The 21,918-nt window shown below is 47.3% G+C and overlaps 1 long non-coding RNA gene across 1 annotated transcript in view; it reads right to left on the bottom strand.

The window, feature by feature from the left end:
- LOC135328879 (uncharacterized) overlaps positions 1-21,918 on the bottom strand; it is a 126,947-nt gene that overhangs the window by 64,719 nt on the left and 40,310 nt on the right. Inside the window, exons 2-4 of the long non-coding RNA XR_010390032.1 lie at positions 13,076-13,227; positions 9,733-9,803; positions 8,776-9,049 (exon numbers count right to left, since the gene is read on the bottom strand). This is a non-coding gene — a long non-coding RNA (uncharacterized LOC135328879). The remainder of the gene's footprint in view (positions 1-8,775; positions 9,050-9,732; positions 9,804-13,075; positions 13,228-21,918) is intronic.

Raw genomic sequence — 21,918 nt, forward strand, 5'->3', positions numbered from 1 at the left:
CGGCTGCGCCGTGCTGCGCACGCAGCCCAGAGGCCGGCGGTGGGAAGCCCAGTCCACGCGAGCGGAGCCAACGCTTGGGGCTGAACGACTCGGAGCAAACCACACCAGCAAGAGGAAAAGCAAATCAGGATGGCAAGGAGACCCGCCGTCTCCGTCTCCCCCGGAAAGTCCACGCGCACAGGGAGAGCGAAGCAAGTGTTACCCTGCAGCTCTAGCAGAAATGCTTCACATGTTGCCTGCCTCCAAAGTCAGGCCATTAAACACCTGATTCTTTTATTCCACTTAATTCTCAAACGTGTATTAAAAAATGTGGGAAGCAAACCACCGAGTCTGGCAAGTCACTGACTTTTCTCTGCTCCAGCCTCTTTCTAGTGAGAGCACCTTGGTGCGGGTGATGGGTGTTTTTCAGACAGTTACCTCTGGGTGATCTGAGAACAACTGCCTTTGAAGAGACGAGAAATCATGTGCAATACACTGTAATGCCGAACAGCTGTTTTCAGATGCTGTTTGGGAAGGAAGCATATTTATCTACAGTTTAGAAGAGTTGGAATATTGTCCATGACCTTGCAGTGATGTTTTAACCACTGCTGCAGGGTGGAAAAGCCAGTCAGTGCTCTCCGTAACCTTCCTTAAGGTGAACAGGAGGGGGGTGTTTACAGCCACTCGCGTGGTACATACAAATCCAAGGCCTAGGCTGCATTTTTGCATTTGAATTACCTGCTGGCTATTGTGATTGAACGGGATCTAAGCTACTTTTAAACAATGTAACTAAGGTATTTTAAATGCAGATGTTCAGAATAGTTCTACAGAATCCAGCTGTGGCTTCAAAACAGGGAATTTGGTCAGGGAGTTGAAGGCAGAGCTACGGCGCCTGCGGACAGGACCTTGGTTGAAGATGGCACTAACACCCCTCAGCTGGGCACAGCCTCCTGCAGAGCTCTGCGGTCTTCAAATGGCGTTTGGGAAAAGCCGTGGAGCTGGTGTAAAGCAGCGCATCTCTGAAAGTTTGCGTTAACCTGTCACGGAGAGACAGCAACACCCTCAGCGCCCGCGGGCTGCAGAGCTCCTGGCCCCAGCGGGTGACTTCCCGCGTGCGGTGGCATGTTGGACCCAGGGCACGCTCCTGCCATGGCCCCAGACTACGAAAAGCAGGAGACCCAAACCAGAGAGTGAGGGGGGGAATGAAATGTTCCCGACCCCTGCTCGGTGAAAATGAAACGAGTCAGGGAAGAGCGTCCAAAATCCCATTTCAAATTTGGAATCAGACTTGTGCAGCCTAATCCAAAGCTTATTCCACTGCAGACCTCGGGGATCTGGAACACAGAGTAAAAATCTTGCAAGATCAGAGGAATGTTTTTGGGTGGGTTTCCAGCAGTTCATGATTTTTTCTCCACCATGGTGTTGCCACAGGAACACTTTCCCTTGTGTTAATTTGTTACTTCCTCTTCTGAGTCCAGAAAACAGCAGTAAGCACAGAGCAGCAGAGTAAAATCTACTGAACTTTTAGAAGCCTCACATAAGTAAGTACTGCTGGGTAAAAGGTCATGTCAGGCCTTATCTGGCCGGAAATTTTCTGCCCCAGCAGACGTTTCAGCACCGCGCCGCAGCGTGCAGAGCCGGAGCGTTGCGGTGGTCTGGAGCACCGGGGAGGTTGTGTCCCCCACTGGGCTCGTCACGGTGGGCGGTGGGTTTGCGTCAGTCAGCTCAAGTGGGGAACTAGATGCAACTCCAGGAGCGCTGTTTGGGGCCGGCATTCAGGGGAGGTCCGATGTGGAAATATGTGCAATTTGCAAAATTAAGCCCTGAATTTTGGTACCACAGACCTAAGGAGGGTTCAGATCCGCTACTGCCCTCGGGACTAAGATTGCGTCTCCTCAGATCACTGTCTCTTTAGATTGCAGCCTCTTATTGACATATATCAAACAGGACTTGATGCCACCAAGTGAGCCTACATCCCTGAGTCCAAGACACTGACCATGGCCAAGTGCAGTGATCAAGCCTTGCTTCCTCCACAGGAAGTTCTGACCCTTCAGCAGGGGATGGGCTGAGGAGTTTCTTATTGAGATGCACAGGGCAGACAGAGTGTAAAAGGCATAAAAGTGTCTGCCAGAACGCAAACAGCAGGTACAGGCTGGGTAGGAATGTCGTTCTGTCTCCTGAATGCTCGAGCCAAGGCTCTACCTGCTCGCCTCTCCAGCCTTTCCTTCAGCTCTTCGACATGGATTCTTCTCTCTCTCTCTCTCTGTCTCTCCCATTTTTCCAGGGACAGAGCCCCAGCTGCTTCCCCACGTAGTAGTTTTTATGTGACGAACATGTAGGCTTTGTTGAAGACATAAGGGTTTTGCTACCAACTTCAGCAGTCATGTCTGGAAGAACTGGAGCATATGTTACACTAACTGCAGGGCAACTATTCACTGTGCATCTCTTAATTGCATCCATACAGACAAGATGTTCTACTGCACATGGTCAGTTCCAAATGAGCAGGAATCTGGCTAACTGAACTAGACTTCTCCAAAGCAACCGTAATTGCTAATCCTTGCTGAGAACCTTATTCTTGCCAAATCTCAAGTTTTTAGCTCTATCCAGTCCTGCAGGATCCCTGTCTAAATAATCACGGTTGATTGCTCCTGGAGTTGTGTGAATATTCACAACAGCATTTGTCATCTTCTCATTTAGCGTTTTTCTAAGAAAATAATTTTGCTGTCAACAAATCCCTTTCTTGAATGAAAAGCTGGTAGCTAAAGTAGCATGCTTAGAATAGGAATGGGTTTTTGTCCTCGCATTTGCCAAACTCAGCGCTGCCTCAGAACTTAACATCTAAAGGATCACAGTCAATTAGGGGCTCGGAAATGTGTGAATTGATACTCAGCCAGTGGCTACTATCAGTGTCCCATTATAATAATTAACCATGAGGCTACTTGATTTTTTTTCTATGCTATGGAAGCTGAGCACTATGAAAGACTGTTCAGATATTGGTACCTATCATCCAACTTTTCTTATCTTTGTGTATATGACCATTTCTGTTGTTAACTCTCTTTTTTCTTATGACCACACCAAGACAAGCTTGAATCACTCATATCCAGGTGTGCATTTTATGGTCAAGAGCTGACAAGACGTTGATGAATTCTGCGCAGTCTGGATTGAGCTGCTGAGCTGAGTTTAACTGTGTTTCAGATTCTTTGTGAACAGAAATAAAAGCATAGAGCTAAACCTGGGGCATAGAAGAACAGGACAAATACTCAAAAGCAGCATGCGGTTTTCATTGCCCCACTTGCTGGGCAGTTCAGCAGCCTGCAGTGTGAGGAAGTGTGCCTGATGTATACGAGAAGCAAGCTTTTAAAGAAATTATTTCCAATTAGACGTTGAACATCTAAGCTCTTCCCATTCAGATCGCTAGGGTTTCTGCAAAGATTAGACCCTGAGAGCCGTCCGTAATCATTAGATTATTTATTGTCAGCTTCACGCAAGATTTGCTTTTTTGCTTCTATGTCATCCATGGTAGCTGAATCCTGAAACCACACTCCTGCATGTGACACTTCGTTGTATATCACTATAAGCCACGGTGCTTCATTCTTCAGCATATTAAACCAGGTGAATTCTATGTTTTTATGGCATTTTTCATGCTGATTCTTGAGAAAACAGAGCAAGCATTTTAAGTGCAGAGTTTGTGGTAGGCTGCTTTTGTGAGTGAGAATTCACATCAGCAGACGCGAGGATGCGCTGCCAGTTTGCTGCTAGATCACACCTGGCCGGGGGAACTCGGCTGCGTGTTTCTTCACGTGGAGCAGAGTCAGCAGGAGATGCTGCGCAGAGCGCACAGTCCCCCTCTTTGGTGAAAGCGCTTTTACTGTCACCTTATATCAGGTCATTCTGGATTAATATCTCCAGCAAATACTTTTATATCTTTTGTACCATGCAGTTAAAAGCACAAGCTGTTTAACTTCACTGCTGAAGCAATAAATAGCTATCAACATTGAGGCCCGTTTGCCGATATGCTTTCGGAACAAAGTATAAATTAATTACTCCAGTCAGGAATGCTCAAGAAGAGTTGGATATCAAGATTTAAATTAAGCATTAATAAGACTATAGAAGAAGCCACTGCAGTTTATCAGGGTAGTTTCTGCTATTCTTTTATATATATATGTATAAAAGAAAATGTATGTATGTATATATACTTATTTTTTCAAAATAACAGGCTTGTTAATAAATAGCTGTGGGCAGTAGCAGCTCCAGTGTTTTTTTTCACCTGGGGGTGTTGAGCAGGCAGGAGTAAGACACTTCCTTGTCCGTGACTGTGGCGCCAGGCTTAGTGCTGACACAGGCCCTCCTGCTCTCTGTGCGTAGAGCAAAGAAAATAACTTGGAAAGAATCACTGAGGTGACCGTCCGTGCTCCAGATGGGGACAAACCCCACTTGCCTGAGCGGAAGAACCACCCCTTGGTCTGAGAGGTTTTAAAACAGGTGCCATGTGCAGAGACTAGAAGTAAGCCAGATATTTTGCACATCAAGAGATACTGGCTGCTGCCAAGCAGGCAAAAGACATTTGACTGAGAAAGACTCGTCTCCGCGTGGATGGTAGGCTTCCTGGTGTCCAGGTGCCTTCCCGCCTGTGTGAGAGGCACGGGGCTCGGCCCTTCCAGTTTCACGCAGCTTTCCGAAATCGCAGATGGCATTGCTGGCTGTGCAGAACTGGGCCCCGATCCTGCAGTGGGTCTGCAGAGGATGAATTATTTGGACTGCAGATGGGTGTATGTCTCTGCTCACAATATCACATTACAGGATCACGGCCATCATCTGGAGCTTCTAAAAACAATGTTCCCTCATCTGTTTGCCTAGCTGATACATGATATGTATTTACATAGGCTCTCATCTGAGGAAGTTTCATCATCTCTTGCGTAGGAGAATGCTGAAATGATGTTTGCACCAGATATATTCCAGATTCCACACATGCTTTCAGTAGCCCAGCATAGTCCTTCTGCAGAAAAATGTTAATACCACAGTGAACTAGCGTAAAAGTAAAAGTAGTACATAGCTCAGTGGAGTTTTCCAGTTTATTCTCTGATTTAAAAGGTCCCAGCCTTCAAATATCGGTGCGGTTGCTCAAGGACAAATAGACCCACAGAGAACAACAGGACTATTCATGTGCTCAAAGTTAAATCTTTGCTGTAGTGTTTTCGGTATTAGGATATTAGGCAGGCTCACCAAATGCCTAAGAACAGGATTAACATCAAGGGTGTGAACTGAAGAATGCAATAGTACCATTTACCACTTTAATTTCCTGAGTCAGAGTTTAACCACAGAGTCAGAGTCTAAGTGACAATCACAGACTCAAAATCTACAATCTGAGATTTAGAAAGTGTGTATCTTTGAGCTTAGTTAAACTGAGATGAGATACATGGGCTCTCTTCCTGAACTGAGGCCTGCAAACCTCCCTCAAGGCCCAAGAAAGCTTGGAGCATCTCAGCCCTGCCGGGGTTCTCAGTCCCCAGCTAGCAGGGCAGTAGGAAGCCAGCGAACGTGAAATCTCTGGGACTGCTGGCTGCAAAGTATAAAGCTTGGGGAACTGGGGAGCCACGGGGTAAAAGCCTGCTCCAGAAACAGTGGAGATCAAATAGATCTGGCAAAAGAAATGAACAGCTCCCCCCGCCCTCAAACAGTTAATTTTCAACAAATCAGTAAGTCCCAGTGTGTTCAAGCTGACTTTAGGCAGCCAGTTACAGCAGTAAGCACATTGCTGGAAGTACCCTGGAAGTAGGTGTTACGAGAAGTTACTTGCTGGACTCCACAAAAAATCATTCAACTTTCAACATTTTCTGACACATAAAAGTCTCATAATCATATTTTACCTCCTTTAACCTAGGTACAATGCAATTTATATAGAGAGACTTCAGAAGAGTCACAGAGAAGGATAATTACTGTGGTTTTTGTACCAGTCTGGCAATGGCTCCTCAATGACATGGACTTTGTCAACGAGAAAAAGTGTAAAACAGCGAAAGAATGCTGAGGGGGGACATTTCCAGCAGTTTCAGCCTGTGTCCCTCATACACCCAAATCTCCCAGTAATTTCAGGCCCAACCCTTGTCAGCCAAGAACACAATAAGAAGGAATAATTTATCCTGTGATACCTGCTTGAGAGGGACCTGAATAAACATAACAGGCACCAAAATAATTTATTTTGATGTTTGTCCCAAATTTCTTGCTAAACTGTTCGTTCCCTAATTTCTGAGGGGAAAGTGGCGTGCACAAAGGCTGGGAGTCACGATAGAGCTAAGGAGATGGACACTAGAAGAGGATGAGCAGACTTTGCTCAAGGAAAACTTTCTGAATGAAGCCATTCATTTACAGTTTGAGAATAAATAGCTCTCATACTCTTGCTGCCCTAAAGAGTTCTGCAGGCACACTTTATTTTATTGCACTTTGAAACCCAAAGAACTCTCCAGGAATGGAAGGTTAAACATGCACGTAAGCGTTCACGAAGCTGGAGCCGTATTTGACTAATTTCTCCTAGGCTGATAATCAAACACTAAATAGCCCTAACTCTTGGAGCAAACATTTCCCCCTAAGGACAAACCTCTTTACTGAGCAATAGATCAGGAGCGAGCTGGCACTCTGGAATTCAAGGCAGACCCATGGTAATTAATTCAGTTAGAGCAGAGCAATTTGCAGGTAGCAGAAGGATGGCAAATCCCACCCTGTTTCCTAATCTTCCCCAAAGGAACATATTTATTACAAACTCTTAAAATCACCTTTTGATAATGCTGAACAGCCTGTGAGGGGCCCATTAAGGCATGCAAGGCAGACCCATTTTAATCCTTAATACCACTTGAAGATTATCCATTTTAAATGGCCTTGCAGAGCTTATCATAATGCTGTAAACTATTAAAAAGTATTAAAAAGCACTGTCATCTATCTGATGAGAAACATGGGCTTTTCTAGCCTGTCCAATACAAACACCATATCCCTGTGACTGATGGATGGTGATTCCAGCTGTGGTGATCCAAATTCTCACAGCACAGAAACTCTCTGAGTTTCACTGACAGTAAAGACTGTATTAGAGCTGCTTGGGTTACTCTGTTCCTCCAGCTGAATGCATGGATCTCATTTTGCTCTTCTCCACAGAGCATCGTCAACCAAAACCCAAATGGCTAACTCACAGCTGGCCATCCTTCGGATGCAGCAGCTCCACACTGCTCCTGAACTCAAGCCACTGCATTGCTAACATAATTTGGCTGGAAAAGGAGAGAAAGGAAATGGAGCAGAGTCCAGCCCCCACTAAGGTGCAGTGGGAAGAAACTGAAATGCAGGTGGGTCTGGTTGCCTGAGACTCCTCGGCATGAGGAGGACCCCAGCTGCGCTAGTGCCTCCCACGCTGCTTCCTCCTAACGGCTGCCTGAACAGCGCTGGGGAGGGAGCAGCGAGCTGGGAATGCTGAGCAGCGAGCTGGGAATGCTGTCCCTCTGGGTCTTATCTGCCCTGCTGTCTGTGCTATGGAGCCTGCAGAGGAGAGATCGGCAGGTAAGGCATCTGTTGACTTGCAGTTGCATGCTCTGGCCCCTTCTTGTTCCCTCAGTTGCCTTCACTGGATAAGTGAATGTCATATTTACAGAGCTAAAGGAAAAGAAGCGGGAACTCGGGAGGTAAGTGCAGCATTGCATGTTTGCCCTCGGAAGTACAGAAACCCAGGAGAACAGCCACAATGAACCAAACAGCATTCAAAGCATGGGACAAGCAGAGTGGTATGGAAAACGGAGGGCAAATTACCCAGGCTTGAGCCAGATAAGCAGGGAGTCCCACACAGCAGCACTGACAACGCATCTAAGGCCTGACCTGCAACACCGACCGAGGCAGGTGAGCAGAGAGGCGTCCATGCTGAAATCGGGGAGATAAGAAGTGAGGGGAGGCTGCCAAGCTCATTTTCGCTGGGGATCTGAACCACAATTCAGTCCAGGTGACATTTTACATATTTTCACCATTGTTTTTGTTTAATTTGTGAAAGCAATTACACAGCCAATTGAACAGTGTAAAGCAACTGCTGCAATAGTCAATATTTCAATGTGGTATAGAGCAGCTCAGCTTTCCCAGTTAGGATATTCAGGCATAGCCCTACGGTATCTGTACCATCCATCACTGACATTGCCATCTGGCTTACCTGAATCCTCCCCAACTACAGCTTGTGCTGAACAAACCTGATTTTTCTTCAGGCTCCTTTTGAGGTAAACAAGGCAGTGAAACACCTTGCATTGCTGGCAATATGGACAACGTTAGCCGGCATTTTTAGCTCCTAACTGAAGCGTGACAGGGGACAGCTAAGTGACAGAGGAGACCAAATACACTGGGCCTCTGGGTGGTCACTTTGATGTGGATAATTGATGGCTCACCCTGCTGAATTACACAGTGTAAACATGTAATACTAGACCCCTACACGACTGCTTTGCACTCGTGTCACTTCAGCTGAACTATTCCGCTTTTCATTGCTGTAGCCGAAATGAAACCTGTGCCCTGGTCCCATTCCTCCGCTGGAACTGAAGGGTGCAACTCCAGCGACCTTTCCCCTGCCCAGACCTCCGGTGCTGAGCAGCAATTGGAGACATTCCTGCCAAATTTTCACCCAGTAAAACTGGAAAGAGAGAAATTTCAAAACTAAACTTCTACTGTATAGGTTTCTGCACTGTATTTGTAACTATGGAAATTCAGGATCTAGCCAAGCTTCAAATCTCCTTTGCTTCTTTCTATTTACTGCCAACACTCCTCCTCTCCAGTCTGGTTGTCACTTACCTTGTAGTTGGTCCAGCTCTAGATCACTGCTTCTTTCTCATCTGCTGTGGTACTTCTGCTCACGACCGCTCTCGCTGGGAGGCAGCTCAGGTGCGGGCGGACGAGAACACAGCGGGGAGGCGGGTGCTCTAAGTGGGGCTTCAGCAAGGGGGACAAGCTTCCGAGTGACCCCAAACACCGAAGCAGCTCAAGTCCATATTCCCGTTTTGCTCAGTCTGGATATTGGCGAGTCAGGCGGGACAAGGAGAAGCAGGAATCAGGCATTTTCACCACCCTGGAAGATGACACGGGCAGGGAATGCCTTATTACCCACCAAAGCCAGAAGCCAGGAAAAGGTGCAAGAAGTACTGTGAGGAAGTGCAAGAGATTCAGGCCTGTGGATGGTCTACATGATACACGGAGCAATAACACCACCCAGGTTGTTTCATGAGCAGTGGAAGCAATTGATTTAAGGTCTCCAAAGGTTCAATATCATATTGCAGACTTTATCTGAGGGGGAAGGAAAGACTTATTGGGCCTCTCTCTCCTACCCAGCTGCCTCCTTTCATGATGTTTGTAGGAACTTTTTCCTCTTTCATACCTGTGCTAAGCAGCTGAAATCCACCACAGGGCTCTCGGGTTACTAGGGGACAGACACACACATCAGCGCCAGCTCAGGGCTTCCCAGCGGTGCAGGCAAAATGGCATCTCACTGCGCTGGGGCTGTGGGACCACGGCTGGCTGGGCAGGTGAAAGGAGAGGGCTGGAGGAAGGGCTGGGCCTGGACAAAAAGCAAAGGAGGGCCCTGCGTGCCTGGAGCGGCTGACCAAGGGCCTCCAGCCTCCGTCTGGGGCACGGGGCGGGGGGAGGCTGGAGGTCGGGGGCAGGAGTACGCTGCAGGGTGCTCAGCGCGGGGAGAGGACGTGGGCAGTATTCCCCAACGAGCTGAGCTGTGCGCAGGGCCTCGGGAAGGCTTACCTGGTCCAGAGCGAGTCCTTGCTGGGCAGCGCTCCCCCAAGAGCGAGACGGGTGCAAGGTCAGCCAGGAGCCTAGAGCAGAGCAAGAAGCTGAATCCAAAAGTGCTGAGCTGGACATGCTCCCTTTCCCCCTCATTCTGGTATTACTTACCACTCTCTCGGACCCAGGCAGACACCTACCGTAATGCTCCCCACTCAGGAATATAAGCATCGTAATCTAGATGGGCTGGTATTTTTTGGTATGCATCTGAGTTAGAGAATTTGTGCATCAGTACTTAACAGATAATAAACAATTTAGAGCGGATATCTAACTAGGGGCTGCAGTATGTGAGTTCGGCATTGTGCGCTATGAAAATCGCTAGTCAGAAAAGACCAAATACAGCAGTACTGTGTCCCAGGCATTATAAATACTGTACACAGGTACATACACAATCAAATCTTTCAGTTGAAATTTGATTATAGCAAAATTGCAGCTAGCATTATAAAGCAAGTCTAACCTTAAAAAAATGCCTGTGCATTAAATGTACCTCCTCAGGAAACAGATCTGCTTTTGTGGCGGGATCACTCTGTATTACTGGTTAGCATCCCTGCACAGCTGAGCAGGAGGGAGCTGGGATTTTTGACTCACACCTCAGCACAAGCACTTGCAGCCTCTTGCAGAGCCCAAGCCTGCTCTTGGGTTGCTCCTAGTGAGCCTGCCGTTTTCTGGCTCTCCCTGGCTAGCAAAGCGGGGAGGGGAGCTGGGCTGAGCCACCAGGACGCCCAGCGTGCTGCCAGGACAAGTCGGTGTCGCAGGTGAGCTGCTGAGGAGGTGTAACACTGTCAGGGGGGCAGGAGACAAGTGTGCACACAAGTACGCTGGGAGGTGGCGGCAGCGCTGCTGTGTTACCTGTGATAAATAGTCTGTGTCACCGCAGTAGCTGGTCTCCAGATTGAAGCAGACTTCTGCGAATCAGCAGGGTCAGCATTTGAAAAGCATGTGAATATTGTGCACTTGTAAATATTTGAGCACATCTGTTTAGCTCCCTCTCAAAAACCACTGGGAAAAACTACTTCACATTGTGCCATGCAGTGCTGTTACCCTGCTCTAATTGTCAAATCTGTTGAGTGTTTTTCTCATGCACACAAAAATTAAAAATTACTATCCTCATTCATGATTAATTCAGCTGCAGTGCTGCACTGTGTCACACTGCATTTTTTAAAGTATTAAATTCCACCTCATAATCAGAAGAGTTTTAATTAACTTTTTGCCAGTTCATCTTCTTTTTCCTCCCTCACACAGCCTCAGACAATCTCTGGAGCTGCTCTCCTCGCAAACATCTCCCCCGATATTACCAACAGAGTGAGGGAGCGCCAAGCTGCCCCTGGGAAAACTGCCTGCACCGACCCAAAACTGTTTGCCTCTTCCGTGCTTTCCTGCTCTGGGCCTGAGGCTATGCTCTGGCCCTTGACAGTTTACTTGTTCAGGGGTTGGCAGAGATCTAACCCACGTCATTTCTTAGTTGTCTGGAAAGAGCATCTGCGTGTTACTTCCCTTCAGCCCAGCTCTTATAGCGGATATGGGACTGGCCTTTTATCTTAAATCTTTAAGGACGCCTAAGAGAGGCCTTCGGAGGAGCGGTACTCCTGCCCATCTGTCCACCGTTTCTGCAACAGCATCTCCCCTCCTCCCAGGAGCTGGAGCGCCCCTGCACTGCCCTGAGCTGCTCACGAACCTCTTCTGAATTCGCAGAGGCTTTCGGGGCAGGCAGCAAGAGCGGTCATTCCCTCTCTTGCCCAGCAGGCCCTGATGAGAAGGAAGGAAATTGGTGTCTCTTCCCTCATTACTCCCAGAACACAGCAAAAGGCGAAGGCAACAGTGTGGAAAGAGGACACAGCAGAGACCCAGCTCCTGCCCACAGGTTTCATGAACCTTCTTGGACTGGAGTGGTTTTTAGGCTGAACTCTGGAGTGATTAAAGAGGCAACAGCTAGGCCAGCTGGAGCAGGTTTGGATCTCGTTACAGGAGGTTCCCTTGCGAGCGGAGAACACAGCAACAGAGGAAAACAGAAGGAGCTTCTCCCCCTGCCTCAGCCCCTGCCGGACCCGGCGGCCGCAGCGCTGACGGAGAGCTGCCTCGGCAACACAACACGACCGTGCTGCCTCTAGACGGCTTTTCCTTGCAGGACCGGCGCTTACCCAGTGGGTCTCCTTAGGCTCTTTCTGACCGTGGCAGTATTACAAGGGTCACATTTTCACAGGGCTGAACTGCTCCTGAACAATTTCTCCAATGCGTCAGGCACAAACATGCTTCCTGTCAGCATCAGGCACGGCTACTCCCTCCACCTGCTTTCTCCCCTGGCAGTTACATTCAGTGTGTCTGTGGCATGGAAAATCCCACTGTCCTTTTTTGTTTGGCAGCAAATTCTTCCTTTCGGACTGAGGGAGCACTCACCCTTTGGAGGAGTGGAGGCCAGAGGGGTTAGATTTACTTTGCTTTCCTCTAGAAAAGGGACCTCTGGGTCCCTGATTTAAAATAACTAGTACCACCGACTGGCCTCCTCTCAAAGGGATGTCAGGCATCCTCTTTCGGACCCAGGGGCACCCCGGGTACATCCTCCCGTCACCCGGTCGGTGGGTGGTACCCCTCCTAGCAGCACGACTGCACAGTGAGCCTGCAGCTCCGGTCTCGAGTGTTTGAGGCATCTGTACGGCCAGCTGCTGCTTGCTTTAGAGGGTACGGCACCAGCCGCACGATCAGGTGGTGTGAGCAGGTAGCCCAGGAACAGGCCAGCTCAGGGAAATGATACCACACCCTTCAGTGGCTGCTAAGGGTTTATCTTCCCTTCCAGTGGCTGAGAAGCACTGGGCAGGAGCAGGAGCATTTAGGGCCACTCGCTCAGCTGAACAAGGGCATGCGCGCATCACGGTGGTAGCACAGCTCGGGGCAGAAGTGCCCTTCTTCACCTTCCCCTGGGCTGAGAGAAGGAAGATGACGGCAGAGCACACAATACATACGGCTGCTCTTACTGCTCCTTCCTGCCCATACCTAGGCCTCACTTCCCTCTCGAGATCAACACCATCAGATTTTAGGGCAGAACTTGGTACCAGCTAGCTGCCCCTGAACCATCCCGAAGGCCACGGAGCTGAAAGGAGCTGCAGGGGGGTCTGTCCGCCTGACTGGCGGGGCAGAGCGGCCCCGATGTGGCCGCCCCTGTTGTATTCAGCAGACGCACTGCTTACGGTTTCATAACCTCACTCTGCCTTATTTAATGTTTAACATTTCATGTTAATTGCACTAATGAGTAACTTATCTGGGTCATGCAGTAGTGTCTTCTCCAAGCCCTTGCTAGCAGGGTACCTACCTGCTAACACAAGGGAGCCTGCGCAAAACCTCTGGGTACCCCCGTGGGAATTCATAGCTTGCTTCTCCTTTCATCCGCAGAGACTTCCAGTCGTCAGGCCAATCCCCTTGCTCACAGCTCAGGCCAGTGCTGCGGTCACGTAACACGGTCCCCTGAAAGCGCACAGAGAGGAGGCCTTAGAGAAGGGCTTCCACGCGAGACCTGCGGGCGATCTCTGCAAAGCGTTATGAACACAGTCGGAGGAGATGTTTCTGGAGCCCACGCCTGCGCTGCCTTAATAAACCAGCTCAGGGACTGATACGAACGGTATCCTTCACAGTCGCATTCAACACGACAACACACCATGAGTATTTCTTTTCACCGGGTACATGAATTGAAAGATGGAGGACATGTAGCTTTTACAGAATTAATGCTGATTAGTTTGGCATTGAACAGTGGTTCGTTGCATATTTGGACAAAGAAAGATGGCCAGTGGCCCCTGGAACCGATCATAACTCTCCGGCTGTGATCCACAGGAGCACTGGAGACTCTGCAAAGGTGGGGTGACTTTGCTTTGCTGCTTACCCAGGGCACTTTGCAACGTCCACCGTGTTCCCATCTATTCCTGTATCCCTTTAAGGATCACTTTCCCTTTGAAGCTCTCTGAGAACTGGGAATCCTGTCAGTACTTGAGAGGATGCGGCACTATTACAGCTGATACATGAGGCCTGAAGAAGCAACTTCTGAAACATTTGCTTTCCAGTAAGAAAACAAGTAAGGCACTTCTGGCCCAGGATTCATTTTTAATGGGATTTCCTTAAGACTTTTTTCCTATTCTCTGCTGTCTGCTTTTCCCATAAGCACTACCCAGCTCTGCAGCCACTTGTGTGTTGCACAGGTTGGACTGGAATGATCCTGATGCCAGAGAAACATAAACCTCGCTGAGGTGGGAGCTGCTCTGGGGAGGACTCCCTGTTCCCAGCTTGGCATTTCCCTGGCTTTGTTTCTGTTCATTTCTGGAACAAAAACTGCACTCACCAAGCGACTGCCATGCCACTGTTTCGTACTTGCTGCCCAAATAGCTGCATGTGCACAATAGCTTCACCTCAGCTCTTCCGCGGTCAAGGCACTACCAGTCATTTCAGGATAAACTCGTGTAACGACTAGGCCCTGGGCTGCTAGGGCAAGGCTTAAGAGAATAATCCTGTCCACCCTGGGTTTTAGCCAGCTCAACTTTCCAAGGGCTCAGACTATGTTTATCTGCCAAGGTAGCAGTGATTTAAAAATACGCATCCAGTTATAGCTGTGAACCCCCCTACTCTTGCATAAGTGTGCTATTGCTGTAAATGAGCTGATATCCCTGTGCCTGGTCCTGTGCTGGAGGAAGGAGAACCTGTGCAATTTTAGCTGTTTATGCCTCTGCTATGGGCTGTATCACCTGTGCAATGCAGCGTAGCAGCCCTGTACAAAAGCAGAAACTAGCAGCACCTTGCTAGGATGTCAGTTTGGCCTCATTTCCTCCCAACCCTTCCAAAAACATTTATGAGAGGGGCATTTGTTAAGTGGAGTATTATATAGGAGAACCTACTTTTTCTCCTTTCTGCTAGATTTCTTGGGCCAACCTATATTAAAAGTGAATTCCCTCATTCCATGAAATTTTTTGCCCCACTCTGCTGCACCCTCAGAAGACAGACAAGAGACATGGGCAGACCCTTTCTGGGCCTTCCTAGGAAGCCTACCAAATTACATTAGCTGAGGACTTGCCCCCCTAGCTTGAAACATAGCCTTTCAGTGCCTGGAGTTTGCTTTGGCGATATTTCAATGATTTATAGTTTTTTACAAGCAAGAATGCCCAAAAGATTGCACATACCTTTTACCATTGGGAACTCTCCAGGCAAAAGTTTATGCAGAGAGGAAGGACCATTCCTCCTAGCTTTGAAATGTGATAGACTGAGAACAGAGATTAATAAATGTTTTGTGAAATAAAAATAGGAAGGGCCACCAAAGTGAAGTACAGCTTGTGGTTACAGTGAGCACTGCAAAGCTGCATAAGGGATTTGGACACTTCTCCACTAAAATTAATCAGAAACACACATTTCAGTCCCATAGGCTGCATTGCAAATATGACTATGGGTCTCAAATGTACAATTCATGTGTGTAATAGTTAGCTCTCACTTATTCCGAATTGATGCAAGATAAGATAAAAATGCAGGTACCCTGGTATATCCTGAGTTTGGCAGAATAAAGAGCAACACCCATCCTATCTGCCTGAAACTCATTTCAAAGTGCTCAGCAATCTCGTATGTTCAATTTACAGGCTATTCTCAGATGGAGAATTGTATTGCAGACTTTTATTCAGACCTTAAAAGAAATTGGTAAAAGCAGAGTTGAGTCCACAGATTTAAAGGAACCTCTCTGTCCAAACAATGTAACTATTTATTCATCCTCAGCAGTCCCTCATCTGCTAAAGGCTCTTTCTCACTAGCACAGCTACCGGTCTCATGCCACGCACGCCTCTTCTGCCTTGCCACTGCTGGCTGCGCATTAGCACTGCCCCATGGGACAGTGATCGCACAACACAACTTTTACCAGCTTCTCTGCATGTGCATCTCAGCTGTCCTGTGCCATCACCTTCTCTACCATAGATGTCAAGTAGATGCTATCTGTAGGCCATGGATGGTGGCTTTCAAATGGTTATGTTTCATCAGTTTAGCATCTTTTTCAGATATGACAAAGTTCTATATTTCCCCTGCTTTGGGAACTCTTCGGCTGCTATCTGACTTCTGTTACTTCTCCTTTAGCTTCTGTTCTTTCCTTATGCAACCATGAATGTAGAATATATAGAACCATAATGTAGTAATGGAAGGAACATAGTCACACCTAAAAGTCCATTATGCTTTAAAAAAACACCCTCAGACTCAAAAGGAGGATGCAGAAAGAGACTGTGTTATGAATAAGCCTAAGAAAGGGGCAAGTCTGGCCTAAGTTGGCCAACAAAACAGTATCAGAAAGCTCTTCAAGAGTTTCCTGGTTGTTCAGCATGATGATAAGGGATGAGTGAAGAGGAGAACTTCTCAGAGCAAAATGAATCTTGTAGACTGTCTCGCTGTGTCAAGGGATAGAATAGGATTCCCTCCAAATAGCTAGGTAACCAAATAGGAGATAAACACAGCTGCTTAGAATCATTTTCAGCTGATTTTTGGTCATAAAAGCAGTCATTAAGATCTGAATGTTAACAAAAAAATGGCTTTCTTTCACTGGATCCGGAAAAGGAAATTTGGAAATGTTCTTTTTAATTTCATTATTCTATTTTTCCTTCTCTTCCACACCCTCCCCTTTTTGGGGGCAGCAAGTGGAAGAGGGGTAACAAAGAAAAGAGGCAGGAGAGGAACAGAAGGAAGTAGATATAAAAAAAAGCATGCGAAAACAAATAATAAAGAAAGAACAGAACAACAAAAACTGAGATCTTTCAACTGCAATTATTTTCCCTAAATTTCAATGAAACCATTCAGGAAAACAAAATATTACTAATTTTCCCTCCAGAGGTTTTTAAAATGATTTCAACATTCTTCCGCAGCCTGGTTTTCTCTCGTCTCCAAGCCATTGTGCTGAGTGGTGCCGGAGGAGCCGTCCCACCAGACAGCGAGCCAAGGAACAGGCCATAGTGCCGTCAGAGGATACATCGCCCAGATTAAGAAATCACCAAGACCAGGCTGAATCCAGCAGGCCTTAGCAGGAATACACTGGTCACCTCGTCACCTCATCCTTCTGTATTTCAGAATCAGTTTTATTCAGTATGGGGCCATAATATAATTTAGACTGCTGCCAATGCAAACATTGGACAGACAGAGCATCTAGGAAGAAAAACTCAAGAGCCTGAAGAGCTCCTTTCTCTGGGGTAGCCTTCTGTAAAGCATTTACGGTACGGGCTTCTGTGCACATCCTCGCGGGTAGAGCTGTACATGGTAACGTCACCCAAAGGACGACTTACAGGCTTGCAGGACCACCCCAGCACTCTGCCGGCGTCCAGGTCTTCTGCAGATTCCCATCCCACTGGCTGGACGGCAGACGCCGATGAAGAGGGTGCTGGACTGCTGAAACCAGAACGGAGTGCTGGCTGACGGAGCCCTTGGAGCACTGATCTGAACAGCTTGTGAACCATTACTATCTAGAAGTGTCAAGTAAGATTAGAACAAACATCAAGCAAAGATAAAATAAACAGCTATTGTATGGGCAGAAATGGATTTTCAGTTTCCACAGTAAATAAAATAATGTGCTGTCTTAGTCAGTGCCCCTGTGATGATACAGTTTGCAGGATTTTTACTGGCAAGCTGCCATACTTACTTTCATTTATCTGCCTCAAAGCACCATTTCAAAAAGTGCAAAAGCATGTTGTTGATAGAGTAGATTGTTTATAGCTGAATTGAGTATTTCAGAACAACACGCATTGTAATAAAGCGGGGGAGGGGACAGGGAAGCCAGCACAGCTGCAGCTTCTTGAATCCTTTGTCAAAAATCAATGCCAGAAAGCTGAGACAGATTTATTCCGCCTCAGGAAGTGCAATGCGCAGCCCCTTCGCAGCTCCCCTTGGTGACAAGTCCTAACAGAGGCCCCGAAGACCACTAGGTCCACGTTACGTTCAGGGCTTTCCCAGCACCTTGTGTCCACGCTGCTGGCACTTCTGGAGAGCTGGGCTCGGTCTGGCCCATGCTCCCTGCTGGGTCCTTGGCTGCCAGCGAAGCCTGAGCACCGTTACCCCCGTGCATCATTACTGCTTTACTGCTGCTGCACTTAGACAATTTGGAGCACATGCTACAGAAAGTCTTCCAGCAATTTCAAGAAAATTTGGGAGTGCGGAGGGAGTAAGAAGAAGGATATTAAAAATAATAGTGCAAATAAAATCAAGGTGTTTCAAGAGCGGACAAGTGCAGCCCTGGTAGCTGCCTTGGCGATCTGCTGCTGATGGAGCGAGCCTGGCAGAGCGAGGCGAGACGAAGCAACGACAGCCCGTTGCAGGCAGAAAACGGTGGCCAAAGCAGAATGGGAGCTTATCGGAGCTCACCAATCTTCCTCTGCGTTCACATGGTTTTCAAAAGGACAGCAAGTCAGAAATACTGGTTTTCCATGTTGAAAAACAGCATGAAAAGCACATGCCTCTGGAGGTTCGCACTGCTAACAAGGGCTGGTTTCCTCCGCACAAACAATAACGGGCTGAGTGAGGAGATGAAGTCTCCCGAGACCTTTGCATCTAAACAAATAACAGACGGAAAAATATGACTGGAATTAAGGTTAAAAGAGAACATAACTTTATGGGAGGACAACTCTAACTGTTACCCAGAGCTAGAGGAAGTGGGGAGACCGTTACGGTCTCCTTTTCCTGCCCTGCTGGCTCTGGAAGCAAAACGTCTCACGCTCCCACCATACTGGGGAGAAAGCAGCTTTTCTGGCCAAGGTTACTTGAGCTTATTGGAGATAACATCAATCATATTATCTCCAGTGTGGCCATGGAGGATACCGGACCACAGGGCCTGTGGAGATGCACAGTCTTAGTCTCCTCCTTCAGCCTGGCTTCCAAAATGACCAGCCCACGGCAGCTGGCACAGACAAAACTGGGCTGGAAAGACAACCCATTGGGGTGACTCCAGCTGTGCGGGTGGCTCTTACTTCGAGGTGTCCCCCTCGGCTCGCTGAAGGGCCCTGAATGCACTCTGGACATCCTGGGCGAGCTTTGCTCTCCCAGGTACCGCACGCTTTTAGGAGACACCACAGTCCCTCAGCTTCCTGCTCTGCAGTGGAGGTCCTGGAGGCACTCAGCACCCCAGAGGAATGCTTGGCTCTTTGCTGAATCGAGCCCTATTAGCATATTTCCAGGCATTTACAGATGCCATATTTTCTACATTAATATTTAACCCACCAAGTCTTTCAAAGCCCATCTTTCCAAACCTCAAGTTCCCAGATGCTTTTTAATGCCCTTCTCGATTGTGCAATAAAAGTCTGATATTTTATTACTCCCATGAATTATTATCCTAATTTGTAATTTGCCAGACTTTTTTAAACTTCAAAATCTGCACTGTATTTTCCCACACAAAAAAAAAAAAAAATGCTGTGTGCGACACATTTTTCACTAACAAGCTGAAGCCTAATATTTAAATAGACACAATGATTTTTCTGAAAGGGCACACTATCTTTGTCACCCTGTCAGCAAGGTTGTTTTATATCACTCCAAATCACGTTTAAAGGTTTTCCTAAAGCAGAGTAACCTAGAACTGTGCACGAAAGACTTGAAGCAGAATGAAACGGTTATGCATTCTTCTGAAGTTTGATGTAATATAAACTTCCAGGATGGTTTATAGGCACCATTTTTTTTTCAAGAAGTAAGCATCTTGGTTATCTGGAATGCAGATGCTGGGCAAATTCAGAAGCTCTGGGATGTCTGCAAGCTGTGCTCCCTGTGCAGTAGACACCAAAGATAACGGAGCATAAGACACTTGAGATCTGATCCAGCACCTACTGAAGCCAGCATGGGCCTTTCTATTGACTGCACTGAGCTTTGGATTAAGCCTCCAAAGCGCACCTTCCCATCAATATGCCAGAGACCTGACCAGGTCCAGAACAACAATAATGAGGTAGGTCAAATCAGTCAAAGGCAACAGAGATACTGAAAGAGGGTCCTTGAGGTCAAGCTTAGCACACTCAGCATGTGCAAGCAGGGCAAGACTTCTGAAAACACAAGCCTAATGCTATCCTGTTTCCATTAACATGGGTTGCCCAGGAAAGCAGAGCGGTATTTATATTGAGACTGACTGATCTACTAACTTGAGAATGGAAATTTCCATTTGGCATGCTGTGAGAAATGAGATTTTAATAATGTACAGTTCACCAAAGTGCCTTCCATCAGCAGCTCAGTCTTAGGTTCTGGAGAAGCAAAGGTGAAAGTTTTTTGAAACTATTTGCTTTCTTCCTCTTGCAGTCCTATTAGAAATGAAGGCAGAAAACTTCCACAGAGCCTTGTATAATGCCTCAGAGTTTGCCACAGCTTTGTGCAGACTTTTATGTTTGCAACTTGACTGGCAAAAGGCCAAATGCTTGTATTTTTCTAGGTAGACACATGGCACTATACTTCTTGAAGGTACAGGCCATGTCATCTTGAAATGAACAGCTTGATTACTTATGGAGAATTTTCAGCCTTTGAAGATTATCTAAATACTCAAATCCTGGAGCATTTAAACTCTGCTATGGCTAGACAGATCTGCACCAGAGATGCGAGAGAGACGTGATTGGCAGAATCTGGACTGGAGACTGACTGAACAAGTCCAATAATTTCAGTACTGGTTTCAAGGATCCTTTTCCACCATGGGAAAGATCGAGCTGGCAGTGGACCTTTTGATGTCCATTTTCAGATGGGCAAGAACTCTGGATATAAAACTTCTCCCAGGCCTCAGAGAGGAGTGATTCTTAGCGATGGAAAGGGGCTTCCACAGAGCGTCTGTGCAAGTGGAATGAGAGGGTTCTTCACAGCGACAGATGACCCACTAATCCTTCTTGATCTGCCTTCAGCTCCTTCAACTACTCCTATGCAAGGCCAGGTAAAACTTGCACTGGGGCCGAGTTCCATGTAATGCAGGCTCTCTTCTCCTCCGTACTTACCTCCTGTTTTCTCATCCCCTTGTTTCCACTGCCAAGTGGGCTTTTCCAATGTTGTGGGGGATCTGCTTGCACCCACAAATACTTGCACAGTGATTCTTTGGGACACTTGAGTCAGAACTAAAAGCAGAGTCACAGAATCACCAGGTAGCTGGGGTTGGAAAAGATCTCTGGAAATCATCAGAATATCCCATATTTTGACTTGTGCCCACTGCCTCTTGCCCCGTCACTGGGCACCACTGAGAAGAGCCTGGCTCCGCCTTCTTTACTCCCCCATCAGCTATTTATACACATTGATAAGATCCTCCTGAGACTTCTCTTCTCCAGGCTGAACAGCCCCAGCTCTCTCAGCCTCTCCCCAGTCCCTTAATCATCTTTGTGGCCACTTGCTGGACTCCAGCAGGTTCATGTTTTTCTTGTATTAGAGAGCCCAGAACTGGACCGCCAGAGTTAACAGCAGGGAACAGCTTCTTCCTACGAACACTCTGTGGAGTTCAAACCTCCTTTGTGAAGAACGTGATTTTGGCAGGTTTCTGATCAGGCCAGTATTCCACATAGGACCAGTATTGGAATTTAGCCTTAAGAAGTGAGTAACTTGATCCCAGGAGAGGGAAGCGGGCAGGGCTTCTCTTTGAACTGCCTGGGATTAGTCCTGGCACAAGTTCAAGCCTGGGAGTCAATGCCAGCTCATTGGAATTACTTAGCCCCATTAAAGTCAGGATTTGCTTCAAGTGTGACACTGAGTAATAACCTACTGATAAAATACACTGTGTGCACATATAGCTATAGACAGGCAGTGGAATTCTTTTTTTTCCCCAGTTACAATTCCATTTTTTTTCTTTTTTCTTTTTTTTTTTTTCCTCTTAAATGCATTTTCTCCAAGGAGATGTTCAAGACAACTCTCTATATTGCTGAATCTGCACTTCCTAGCTTTGACTCTAACTGCGTTGACAGCTGACAAAGTGGACATTTCTTTTGCACCTTGCTCAGCCAAGTGACAGCCACTGATGTGGGAAAAGAGAACTCAAGCCCTCCTTTGCATCACTCTGAATAGACACTTTTGGAGAGGTTCACTTCAAACCCAAGATTGCTCCTGAGGCCAAGGGAGCTGAGAAGTGCAAACTCCCTTTGGCATTCAGGCACCCACAGTCAAGTTGTTAGTACAACGCAGGACAGGCACATGGCTACACCACTGGCTGAAGTACAAGCATGCGCAGCG

The sequence above is a fragment of the Dromaius novaehollandiae genome, chromosome 7 (assembly GCF_036370855.1).
Source record: "Dromaius novaehollandiae isolate bDroNov1 chromosome 7, bDroNov1.hap1, whole genome shotgun sequence".
In the NCBI taxonomy this organism is placed as follows: Eukaryota; Metazoa; Chordata; class Aves; order Casuariiformes; family Dromaiidae; genus Dromaius; species Dromaius novaehollandiae.